The 13,406-nt window shown below is 41.5% G+C and overlaps 1 long non-coding RNA gene across 1 annotated transcript; it reads left to right on the top strand.

Moving 5' to 3' along the window:
* The first annotated feature begins 8,363 nt into the window (after positions 1-8,363).
* LOC121481465 lies at positions 8,364-9,386 on the top strand. Its single transcript, XR_005985296.1, has 2 exons — positions 8,364-8,440; positions 9,277-9,386. It is a non-coding gene; the product is annotated as an uncharacterized LOC121481465 (long non-coding RNA).
* The last annotated feature ends 4,020 nt before the right edge of the window (positions 9,387-13,406 follow it).

The following is a 13,406-nucleotide window of genomic DNA, read 5'->3' on the forward strand; positions in this document are numbered from 1 at the left end:
TGAAAAAGGTGCAAATCTTAAGTGTGTAGTTCAATGAAATTTTATCCCATGAAAATACCCTTTTAACCAACATCTTTGACCCAAAACCACCAGCACCCAAAAAACCTCATTACTCTATCCCCTAAACATGGAGGAAGCCACTACTCTGACTTCTAGCACCATCCATTAATTATGTCTGATTTGAACTTTACGTAAATGGAACCATTTACGTATACTCCTTTTTTTTTTTTAAGATTTTATTTCTTTATTTGAAAGAGAGAGAGAGAGAGCACAAGCAGGGGGAACAGCAGGCAGAGGGACAGGGAGAAGCAGGCTCCTGGCTGAGCAGGGAGCCCGACAGGGAGGCTCTATCCCGGGACTTGGGGATCATGACCTGAGATGAAAGCAGATGCTAAACCGACTGAGCCACCCGGGTGTCCCTATACTCTTTTGTACCAAGCTTTTTTAAGTCAGTGTTTTGAAGTTCACATAGATTGTGGCTAGTAACAGTGGTTTGTTCCTTTTCTTTTCTGTGAATACTGCAATTTATTTCTTCAATCCACTATTGATGAGCATTTGAGTTGTTTTCAAGTTTTGGCTCTTATAATTACACTGCTATAAACATTCCTGTGTGTGTCTTTCAGCGAACGCATGCATTTCTTCTGGGCATTTGCTTGAGAACGGAGCTACTAGATCATAGGTCTTATAAAAGCACAGCTTTTGTAGATACTACTGCCAGTTTTCCAAAATGACATTTACCATTCACCATTAAACTACTTTTACGGTGCATAGTAATTCCAGTTCCTTCGCATTCTTGCCAACACTTGGAATTTGGAACTGTCAAGTATAATTTATTTCTTAGGTTGTATACATTTTAAGCCATTCTAGTGTGCATTGTGCTAAGTTATTATGATTTTAATTTGCATCTTCCTGATGACTAATGATATTTAGTACCTTTTCTTATGTTCAATTATATTTGAATGTTTGAATGGGTTGCCTGTCTTTATAATACAGATTTCTAAGTATACTTTGTATATTCTGGACACAAGTACTTTGTCAGATAAACCTTACAAGTATCTTCTTCCATGTACAGTGCATTTCACTCGCTCAGTAGTGTCTTTATTTTTAAAAATATTTTATTTATTTATTTCAGAGAGAGAGAAAGGAAGGGAAGGAGGGGGGACAGGGAGAGGGAATTTGAAGAAGACTCCGTGCTAAACACAGAGCTGGACCCGGGGCTCGATCTTACCAACGTGAGACCACTACTTGAGCCATGGATGCTTAAGCAACTGAACCACCCAGGCATCCAGTAGTGTGTCTTTTTAAAAATTTTTTTTATTTTTAAAGATTTTATTTATTTATTCATGAGAGATACAGAGAGATAGAGTCAGAGACATAGGCAGAGGGAGAAGCAGGCTCCCAGCAGGAAGCCCGATGTGGGACTGGATCCCAGCACCCCAGAATCACTCCCTGAGCTGAAGGCAGATACTCAAACGTTGAGTTACCCAGGAGTGCCCCCAGTAGTATCTTTAAATGAACATATTTTCTTTTTTATCTTAAAGAAGTCCTGATTATTGATTTTCTATAAACGTTATATTTACTGATGAAAAAAAACCCCAAATAAATAGCCAGGTAAGTAGATAGATCTAGCCAGTTCCATACATTGCATATTAGGTACACATGTGCATATGTACTTACGACACACCCACAATATTGTTTAACCCAATATTTGGGCACTTTGTGGCCCAGCTAAGTTGACATATAAAATTAATCATCACAAGTAATTATAATTAAAAAGGTTATTTTTCATCATAAAATTAATATATGTTGTGGAATTTTGGAGAGCTGAAAAAAAGGCTCATGACTCACTGCCCAATAAGGTACCTGGCACTTAATAAATTCTCTAAGATTGTACACTTAGTGAATGAATGGATAAATGAATGAAAGAATAAGAATATACCTGGGGGGGGGGGAGCGTTGTTAGTATCTTAGTGTTGGCTGCTTTTTCCCCCTATGCATCTTTTTTGTTTTATGTACTTTTGAAAATGTATGTATTTTTAAATTATGTTTTGTTTGGACTGTTTGATTTTCAGTATTGAGTCACTTGTTTGTACTAAACAAATGTGAACACTTATCATCTGGCATATTCTCATCTTCTTAATTAACATGATGTGAAGATAAAGCACGTGCTACATCAATCCGTCTTGCACCAAAGTCTCTTTATGACAAATGTAAAATACTCCTGGATGCACATATATTTTTATCTAATGGAAACTAGTTGAGTTATGTGATCAAAAACATTTTTTTGAAATCTCTATAATTATCAAGAAAACTCAGAAACTATCTGTGTAACATAAATTAGGGCAATGTGTATGTGAGTGTAAGAAACATCTATTTTAGTTTATTTGACTTTGGTCTTTAGTTCCATAGGATTTGAGTGTCCTATGATTGAGTCTAAATAAGGAGAAGCATATGAAAAAATAAGAGATCAGAATGCAAGACTTGGTGCCTTGTTGGGCAGGGGACAGAAGCCAAAAAGTGCCTCGGGCAGAAGAACAATTCATTAATTACCAGTGGAAAAAGTTGAATCTGGGACACGTCTTTCTTGATGTGACATAGAAAGGCTCGCCAGTTGGAGCATGAAAATAAAAGACAAATATGTGTGTTTGGGTATTAATTTTGTTACCAATACATTGGGTTAATAAGATATTCCATCCTTACCATAGATTCCCTACCTATGAAATGAGGAAGGCATTTCTGGGGGTTAATTTTGACAGTTTGATTGTGAAATCATAATTTTATAATGTAAAAGTTATGGAAATTAATTCACTCATAATGTGCATTGGATAGCTCTGATATGCACAGTATTCTATTTGTAGTTGTGGGATGGAAAAGAAGTATAACCCTCTTGCAATGGTTGAATATTTATGCCCCTCAAATCTCATATGCTGAAATCCTAACCCTGAGGTGACAGTGCCTGGATGTGGGTGCTTTGGGAGGTGATGAAGCCAAGAGGGTCAGAGCCCTCACAAATGGGACTAGTATCCTTATAAAAGAGGTTCTGATGGGGCTTCTGGGTGGCTCAGTCGGTTAGCATCTGCCTTCAGCTCAGGTCATGATCCTGGGGTCCTCGGTCCAGTCCCGCATCAGGCTCCGCCCTTGGTGGGGAGTCTGCTCCTCCCTCTCCCTTTGCTGCTCTTGTTGCTTATGCTCTCTGTCAAATAAATAAACACCCCCCCCCCCAACAAAAGAGGCTCCGAGGGATCCCTTGTCTCCTTCTATCTTATGAGGACTCAATGAGAAATCTGCCCTCTACAACCCAGAACAAAGGCTTCATCAGAATGTGAGCGTCACTAATGGGATTGGCACCCTCATCCAAGGGACCCCCAGAGAATTCTCTCCCCTTCCCATCAGGTGAGGATATAATGAGAAGGCGGTAGTCTGTGACTCAGAGGAGGATCCTCACTAGAGCTTGACCCTGATAGTGGAGACCCAGCTTCCAGGGCTGTGAGAAATAAATCTCTGTTGTTTATAAGCTACCCAGTCCGTGGCGGTTTGTTATAGCAACCCTAACCAAGACATCGCTCTATCTTTGTGGTACTTCAAGAAGGACTCAGCACACAGCAGGTGCTTAATAAATGCTACACTGAAGGTCGCTCCTTTGCAAAGCTGGCATCTATTTGGGGAAGATAAAAGACCCATCTGCAGCCTGTGAAACACAGCAGAAGTTGCCCAAGCCCCAAGTGAGTGTCCAGGCAAGGGTGTCACAAGAAGCTGGACGGGCCTGCCTGGGAGCTAGGATCCATAGGTGGAAAGATGAGGAAGGTGCCACAGGCAGGGCAGGGAGCTGCTGGCAATTGCACCGTTTCTGGGGGTGGAACAATCCACCTACCTTAAAGGGCTTGTTTTGGGAAGCAAGCAGAAGGTGGGAAGGTGCAGCTTCAAAGAGCCCAGCGCCTGCCATGGCCCTGGGCTATCATATGGGGACTTTGTTCTTTATCCAGTAAATAGTGCTTGCTTTTGTTCTTGAGCAGAAGAGCCTTCAAGTAGCATTTTTAGAAAGATCCACTAGGTATGAACCAAAGGAATGAACTGGAGAGGACCCCAGCTGGGAGCAGGAAGCTATTAAGAAATTTTTAGCAGGGTGTAGGTCTGAGACGGGGAGAGTCTGGCTTTGGGAAACGGGAGGAAGAGGATGGTTCAAAGGCTGTGATAGTGGGTTCCTGGGGAGCTAACAGAGTGTGGTAACCGGAGAGGGCCCCGGGAGGAAAAGGAGAGTGATGGACAATCACAGGGGACTGGGAGGATCAATGAGCCTCTGGCAGAAAGAACATAGAAGAAGGCAAGGAGGAAGCCAGGGGAAAGGGAGAAATAGATGACCGCAGTTTCATAGGGACACACCCTGCCAAAGGGGGCAGCACCTAATGCGGTGTCTACAGAACACCTTCTGGGGTGCTGGGCACTCTTCCAGGTGTGGTTTGTCATTGGTGAGGAAGCCAGAGCAGTCGCTTAGAGACCCGCAGGTGGTTGGAGGTTTGCAAACGCAGGTGGATGCAGGGAGGAGGCTGCAGAGCCAGCTCGGAAGGGCCCCCTGGAGGCCTGCGGAGCCCATGGCACAAGTGACTCCTTTTAACCCCCTGTTTACTTCTCACTTGGGTCACTTAGTCTGGAGTAGCCCATCTGGGATGGGGCGACTAACCCTCCAAGGAAACAGCGGCGGCCAGGTTCTGAAATCATTCTTCATGCCCTGTCGGCATCCCATCCTGACCATACGTTTTCTTTGAAAAAAATTTCTTTCCGCGGACCTGATTTCCACTCGCAGATGCAGCAGCATCTTGGAACAAAACCCAAATGGGATCTGCTGGTGCACGTTCCTGTCGGCCAGGGCCGGGGACAGTGATTGGCAAACAATCGTGGTGGAATGCTTAAAATTCATGAGCCGGAGAATTACTGATGTGTAATATTCAAAAAAAAAAAATGCAGTGGGTGCTAAGTATCTTTGACACGTTCCCTAAAGCTTTAACCATCGTGGGGAAAAGATGTTAGAAGTCTGTCAGGAACATATTGGGTTTTCCTAGAGCATATGGTGATGAAATAGAATGTCGTTCCATGAGAAAATATTGTCATACCGGCTTCCTGGCCTGACTTGTCACAGGCACTTTCTATTTCTGTTCTGCACTTGTCTTTCTTTTGTGCCCTTTATTTCTGGGATGAATTTCCTTCCTGGTCTTGGAAGAATGTCATTGTTTCACCGCCTCTCTCTGTTTCTCTTGGCCATTCCTTTGTTTTCATTCTCCCTTCCCAAGTCTTTTGTTCTCCACACTGAAATCTCTATACCTTGTTTCAAGACTGGGAGGTGTGCGCTTTGATCAAGTTTTTGTTTTGACGACACGAAGAGAGTTTTCATCTTCCAACCCTTTCTCCCCTACATGGTTTGTGTGCTGCTGTTTCATCCTTTTTCAGAAGGACTTGCTTTCATCCCAGACCTGGCCAGGTTGCAAGAATGGAAGTGCTTATTCTCTTGCTTGCACTAAAAAAAAAAAAAAAAAAAAAAAGAAAGAAAGAAAGAAAAAAATCCATTTTTATTTCAAGAGGATGATGAACGGAAAAAAAAAGAAAAAGTCAATGGGCCCTTTTACCACATTCTCTGTTTAGTCCCCCTTGGGCTCTTTTTTAAGCATTGAAAATGTTCCCAGAGTTGGTCTAACCCGCATCACCCAGTTGGATTGCAGGCACTATTGTGGGTTGGCCTCCCCGGGGTGGGTGGATGGTTGGTAAGTTCAATATCCAAATTCCTGGAATTGTCGTGTTAGTCTGTTTTGTCAGGCAACTAATGAGCAAGGCAGTCTTCCCTGAGGGTTTTTATTATTTTAGAGTTGTAGAGGCCAAGTGGGCATTTCCAGTTGGCTCTGAATTTCACAGTCTTTACTATCTGCTTTCAAGAATGAAGACTCGGTGAGTTTGGATGAATTATTCCTCCACATAGTTCCTCCAAATCCTCTCCCTCTCCCTGGTGAGGACAATGGAAGCCTCCCTCTAAAGGCAACTGAGATGTAGTGAGTTTTAAATTCCATACCAGAAAAGAGGCTGGGACAATGTGGCTGAAAGCTGGACCCAAACAAAGATTGGGGAGGCACTTCACCTGGGCTACGTCCTGGCTGCTGAGGTTCCCTGGGGAGCTGGTTCAGTCATCTGTAGCACTGAAGAGAGACTTACCTTTGACTTGAAGCAAGACAGAGGCTTGAGGTCACAGCAAATTCAGGGCGAGTAGGAGCAGTGTGGCCAACAAGATTCCTGGCAAGGCCACGAGCTTCCAGAGGAATGATCTGGATATAAACCTTTCAGACAAATACTATTTGGAAAGCTGTAAACCTTGTTCCTTAACAAAATCACCATTAGGTTGCCACATGGAGAAGGAGGTGTGCGGAAATAGACAGGATACGATGTTGTTCCTCCTCATACCCATTAATGACCCCTGTTGGTGATGCTATTGGATTTTTCTGGAATTGAATGAGATTTCTATCGATGCTGGAAACTTGTGGCAGAATGTCAAAGCCTCCTGATAAAACGCCTCCCCTCAAACCTCCCATCTGTTTGCTCTAATGTAGGACTGTCACCAAGAATCCAAATCCAGGACAGAAGCCCCCAAGTGTGGGGTCAGGAAGGCAGGGTCTGCAGGAATGGAACACGGTTTCTTGGAAATAAATTCATGAAATACAAGGAAAGGACTTTCTGCAGGCCATGGCAAGTGTCTGGTTTTCTTCCTTCCCCCTGTCTTTCTCATTCCTTCCTTTCTCCTTCTCCTCCCTGGCTCTCCTACTTCCTGGATTCAATCTGTTCTCTGTATTAGTCATACATATATCTCTACATTGCAGGTTATCCGTTCGGCACCCCGATTGCTCTAAAGTTACTTAGATTGGCCCATGAATGTCACTGAAATGTCTAAATCACAATACTGTTGCAAACATTGTTTTCTTTCTTAAGATTAGTTAAATAGTTAAATTCCACTATAGCTTCTCATGTCTCTGTTTAAAACCACTTTATTACCTTATTTAGATTGTACTTAGAAACCTCTGTGTTTTTGCTGAAGCCTCCTGCTGGAATATTCTTTTCCTCATTTCTTAATTATTGAGGCCCTTCTCACTGGTTAAAGCCCAACTCAAAGGCCACTTTTTCTGGAAGACTTGCTTTCAACAAATTTTTATTGAGGGCCTTCTCTATGCCAGGTCATGTTGTAAGGGCTGGGGCATAGCAGTGAAAAAGGAAAAAGTCCCTGCTCACACGGAATTTACATTCTGGGAGTTGAAAATAGCTACTGATAAATAAACAAAAAGGTAGATATGTAACATGTCAGGGAATATAGGAGGCAAGGTAATAAAGTAAGATAAAGAGAGGTAAAGGGCTAGGAAGTGATGGAGAAACCAGCAAGGAGACAATTTTGCACTCCCTTTTGCACTCCTGTAAAATATAATTATACTTTAAAAATATGATACACCTTTTTATACATGAGAAAATGACACAGATGCCTTAGATATTGTAAGCTGCTTACAGACAGAAAGTTATTTAGCTTTGTATTCACCAGTGCCTCGTATACAATCGGCACCCGACCAGTGTGCAGTGCACCTGACATTGGCAGGACAGGGGAAGTGACAACTTATCCATAACACCACTGACACATGTAGGTGTCGTGTGATCTAAGTCATGTCAAGAAATGGAGAAATATCACCTTGTCATTTGACTGGAGAACAGGAAGCGACAAGGGAGAGAGGAATCAGTCTTCTGAGGCTGGAAGTCTGTCCATGGTGAAGGTGAGAAAAAGCCAAGGAGGCAGGCATACAGCAGGACGTGTGCTGAGAAGGGTCAAGTCGGGGAGAGGGAGAGACGGGTTGCTGCAGCAGAAGGACTCATTGGTGATGCTCTTCTAGGAAAGAGTCCCTCCTTTCCCCCTGGTTTGCGAGCCTAAGAACCCCCAGTGGCTGGGATTTCAAAGAGCACTTTGCATTTCAGCATCTATATGGTACCCCTTTAAGGTAGCACTCTAGTTATACATGGGCCTTTAATATTAAATGCTGTCCTCCATTAATTAAGCATCTATCTTGGATAACCTTTTGGTAAGAGTACTAGCAAGACCAAGTCTGTTCTGTATTTCAGCTGTTTCCAGGGGTATTAGGGTTGGGATAAATAGTGAATGGAAAGAAGGCCAACAGTAAATAGTCTGTGTAGCTCATGACCAAGAAGTTCATGATAGTGTAGAACCACAGACCTGAGGACCTTTTTTTTTTTTTTTTTTTTTAAACCAAGAGGACACACGTGTCAGGCACTATGCTAAACGTTTTACTCATCACATCATGTCTTACTTTCGTATTGCTCTTCTCCATCATACAGATACTTCCAATCTCTTGACTGGATCTTTCCAACAACCTTGGGAGGTGGCCTTCACTGTGTCTGGCCTTTCGATAAGGTGAGGGGCACAGGGCTTGCCAGTGAGCTGAGCAGAGTCCCACACATTCAGAGGGCTGTGGACTCCAAACTCCTGTGCTCAGGCCACATATAGTAAATTCATGAATCTATAGATTTTAAATGGGGCCGGATATTGGCCCAAGGGTCATGCTACTTTCTAACGTTGAAATGAGCCAGCTTCCTCCAGCACATCGGCTGTCCAGTCAGATAGTGAGGCAGTGGTGTGTTTTGAAGCTGTGTTGAGAGAAGCTTTTTTTTTTTTTTTTTTCAGCTTGTCTTCCCTGGAAGCCTATTTTTTCAAATTGTGCAACACTTTTGCTAGAGAAGAGTCATCTATTTTGAAAATTTGAGAACACTGGAAAACTTTTTGTATCTGAGAGAAATCAGAGTACCTCTGTCTTCTTAGTATTGATATAGTTTGTAGTTTTTGACTACCTTTAAATATGGAAGGGCAAAAAAACTCAATATATTTTAAGTGAGTAAATAGGGCCTTAATTTAAATCTATATCTATTATTGACAATCTGAAATGCTTTTAAATGACTCAAAAATATTTTCTTTAGTCTTTTTTTCTCCCTCTCTCTATTTTGTGAGCTCTCACGAGGCACAAATGAGGCATAAGAAACCAAAGTCATTTATGCAGGTTTTATCCAGTGGGTAATAAAATTCTGAGAGTAGAGAACCCAGGCTAGGAAAAGTATCACACTCTTTTTTTCTGGTTTCTTTACTTGATGTGAATTCTCTAGTGGCTCACAAAGTTACTAGCATAACCTTTAGAAATGTTTTGCTCATGAAATGGGGTATTGATTCCTTGGTTTACCCTTTTTCTCCTTACTCAGATTCCCTTTCACATCCACAAGAGGGAAGGAAAGAAAGAAACTATTGGAACCAAATACTGAAATCATGGATAAAGATGAAGACTGTGAACGAATAAAGCTAATGCTTTAAAGTTGGTCTGATTATTAAAATTTATTTTCCCAGAAAAAAGCTAGTTGTCCTTGTATTCTGAAAATCACCATGTGTGAGTGGTTGTATATCATTAGTGACATATGATATATATATATTTTTTTTCTAAATCAAAATGACTCCTGGGCTTTGGGAAGATGGAATCATAAACTCAAATACCCACATAGGCTGAGTTGTAGGAGAGAGTGAAGTGCATGGTGTGAAAGACAATGAGATTTGCCTGGAGTATGGAGACTTTGAAGAAGTCTGAGTGTGAATTTGGGCTCTGGGCAGCTGCGTTTCCTAATATTCCAAGCTGGGCATATAGATTTATATGTGAAAGCCCCCAATTAAAAATTGGTACCCAAGTCAAGAGTGAGTATCGGGCCACCAGAACACACTAACCGACTGGCCTCAGCTTGGGAGAGGCCCTGATTTTATCTCGAACATATTGGATACCTCTGCACATTTTTATTGTTTAATTTCATTTCAAAGCCAGAAACAGCTACAATGAAGCCATAAGACATGGGAAAAACCACTGGGACATTACTGTTCCAAAGACGTCTATTCTAAATGGTTCAGAGGAACACTGTTTTAGAGGAAATTATAAGAAGGTACTTTACATTCCAAATGAACAGTGACTATGGTGTTTGGGAAGGGGAAAGGGAGTATATTATGCAAGCAAGTAGAAATAAATAAAATCTGGCTAATCTTTCAAGGCTGTCCTTAAATACCATGTATGCTGCCTTAAAACCAAATGTGACATCTGTGCTGTCCACCAGCATACTGTAGTATTTGTATCCAGGGTGATAGTCAATGAGTGACTTAACAATAGGATTGTCACGGATCATGGCATATCAGAGGGTATCCAGCATTTTAAGAAACCAGTACAGCTATGCTAATGTACACGAGCTAAATACAAACCCTGTTTATATCATACACAGTATCCCAGAACTTTGTTGCTTAAAGAGTAGACCTCAGACCAGCAGCAGCAGCAGCACCACCTGTGTGCTTATTAGAAATGCAAAATCTGGGGTGCCTGGGTGGCTCAGTTGGTTAAGAGTCCAACTCTTGATTTCAGCTCAGGTCATGATCCCATTGTGAGATCCCTGATCCCGTTGTGAGATTGAGCTCTGCACTGGGTTCTGCACTGGGCATGGAGTCTGCTTGAGATTCTGTCTCTCTACCTCTGCCCTTCCCCCGCTCATGTGTGCACGGGCTCTCTCTCTCAAAAAGAAAGAAAGAAGGCAAGAAAGGAAGAAAGAGAGAAAAGAAATACAGAAATTCAGGCCCTACCCTAGACTTACTGAATCAAAAACAGCTAACAGGATCCACGTGTGATTGGTGCACACAGTGCAGTTGGAGAGCACTATCTTGGAACATTTGGTAGCCCTTTTTGCCATGTACCATACCTCCACTTGTATCAAAGTCATTTGAGGTCATCCTTGTGACTACAGGCAGACTATTACTTTGTTGAAGGCAGAGGCTCCATTAAAAAAAATCCTACTGTGAGCACTGGGTGTTATACTATATGTTGGCAAATCGAACTTAAATAAAAACAAATGAAAAAAAAATCCTACCACTGCACTTGGCATCTTGGCCATAGGAAGTTTGAAAAATTTGTATTGAATTGAAGGGAGACAGTGAAAGAAAAAAAATGTCGCAGTAATTATAATCAGAGCGACTCACATGTATTGAGTGCTCCTCTATGCAAGATGTGGGGTTCAGTATGTTACAAATCTTATTTTATTTAGTCCTCACAATTACAAAGAAGGTAGAAACCTCCTGTGCAGATGAGGGGACTGGGGATTCCCAAGGTTAAGTAATCTGTGCTGGGAACGAAGGGACAAGGAGGGGGCACCTTTGTCCTATGCCAAGCCTACCACACTGATAGCTGGCTTGGGTTGGTAGATGTGAATGAAGGACAAAAGAGAACAAGATTGGAAGAAAACTCTTTTAAGTCTGAGACGGGGAGAAGGCTGTTTTATTCTTGATGGTATTGGAGGATTCATCAATAATTGTCTCCAGGATCTGGCCCCTGAGATGAAATGCTTCCTTTTACAACTGGGAATATTTGCTGGTGAACATTCATCCTCGGCCAGAAGATGGAGCACTTTTGTCTTCATATTTTATTGATTCATCTGCCTGGAGATGAAAGGGCAAGCAAGACCGCCTTTGCCTGTGACAGCCGTTTTGCTTTTTTCTCCTAAAGAAGCAAAAGGAATTAGGAACTCAGCTAAATGTAGGAAGGATGATTGAGAGCGGGGAGAGGAAAAAAAGGGAAAATGTCTCTTGGCTTTTCAGACACTTCCAGCAGGAAGCAAAGAGCTTGATAGATTCTGTGCCACAGGAAGACCTAGTAACAATTTAATGGGTCCACTAGACAGTGCTATTATGGGGTGATAGGCAGTATATAATTATTTTTAACATGCACATGTGGTTAGGGCTTGAAATGTATCACAGTGCTGTCCAATACTACAGAAGTGCGGATGAACAATTCTCCCTGTGTACCGGGAAGGAAACCAGTCTAAGTAATCCACTGGGGGATAAAAACATGAAATGTAGAGTTTGATGAAATTAAGTCTCTGTAAGAAGAAGTGAGATTCCCTCTTAATAAGCAAGCTTTGAAATATTTTAAATTGCTCTTAGGAGGAAACGTCTTCAGTAGTTCACAAAACTCTCACTTGGAAAGAATTGTCTTAAGCTGCATTTGCATCCTGTCTGAAGAACTAGGTGGTGAGCAAGGCAGAGATTTTTGTCACCTCCCAACAATTAGCTTCAGGAGATATTTATTTAGTTAAACATCACTACAAGTGAAACAAAATATCAGAATATGTTAATAATCGCTCCGTAATCATATATGCCATTGCCACTACAACCTCAGAGAACCCCCCCACCAACGTTCTGGAAGCATATTATCTGTGGAATACAAGAATCTGTTAACATCAGGTTGATTGAAAACCATCCATGCTTTTATATGTATTGTCAAAACTTAGATGAACAGGTCTTATGAGTCATTTCTTAAATTTCAAAATTAATGTCTCATGATAATTTATTCAAAATCCATATGCAGTTACATATCTAAACTTCCATAATTATTTTTTCTGGGATAATAATAAAAATTTGGCTCCTCTTAAACTCATCCTTTTGGTTATTTAGAATCATAGTATTCTCTTATTGGATGCTTAGGTGATTCAGATAATGCTTCAAATATAGGATCTTAGCCAAAACATACGTTAAATTCTGTTTTGGAATGAAACGCAAACATTTGTAATTGGGATTCAGAACAATTTAAATTATGGGAAAATTTTTAAAGATTTTATTTATTTATTCATGAGAGACACACAGAGAGAGGCAGAGGCAGAAGCAGGCTCCTTCAGGGAGCCGATGCAGGACTCGATCCTGGGACCCCGGGGTCACAACCTGAGCCAAAGGCAGATATTCAACCACTGAGCCATGAATTGTGGTGCCCCTGAATTGTGGAAATATTTTTTAAAACCTCAGGCTCTGTATTTTATTTTATGAAAATCAAACAAAATTTATCATAACACAATGACAAGTATTTTGGCTATCTCAGTGTTTTATGCTCACAAAATACTCAAGATTAGTGAGAATCCTCTTCCTGAATCAAGAGATCTTTAAAATGGCTTTTCATTTTTTTCTATTTAAGACATGAGTTGAGAGAAAGACTCCAACTGTCTAGCTTTGAATTGAGACTGACACCAATTCCTCTACATGTCTCAGTCTCTGAATCCAGAGCATGGAAATGCCTGGAAGGAAGGACCTTCTCTTCCCAGCCAGCACTCCTGTCTCACAGGAGAGACTGCAGCTGGAGCAGTTACTAGTTGAAGCTCTGGAGATTGGCTTTAGATGTTATTTTTGTCACTTATAGTTACAGGACCTGGGATAAACCCTCTGAGTCTCATTTTCATCATTTGTAAAGGAAGGGTGATAAATAACAACACCTATGTAAAAAAATTGTGTGGACTAAATGAGATGGTGCAGATACAGGACTTGGCAGTGT

This window comes from Vulpes lagopus, chromosome 23 (assembly GCF_018345385.1).
Source record: "Vulpes lagopus strain Blue_001 chromosome 23, ASM1834538v1, whole genome shotgun sequence".
NCBI lineage: Eukaryota > Metazoa > Chordata > Mammalia > Carnivora > Canidae > Vulpes > Vulpes lagopus.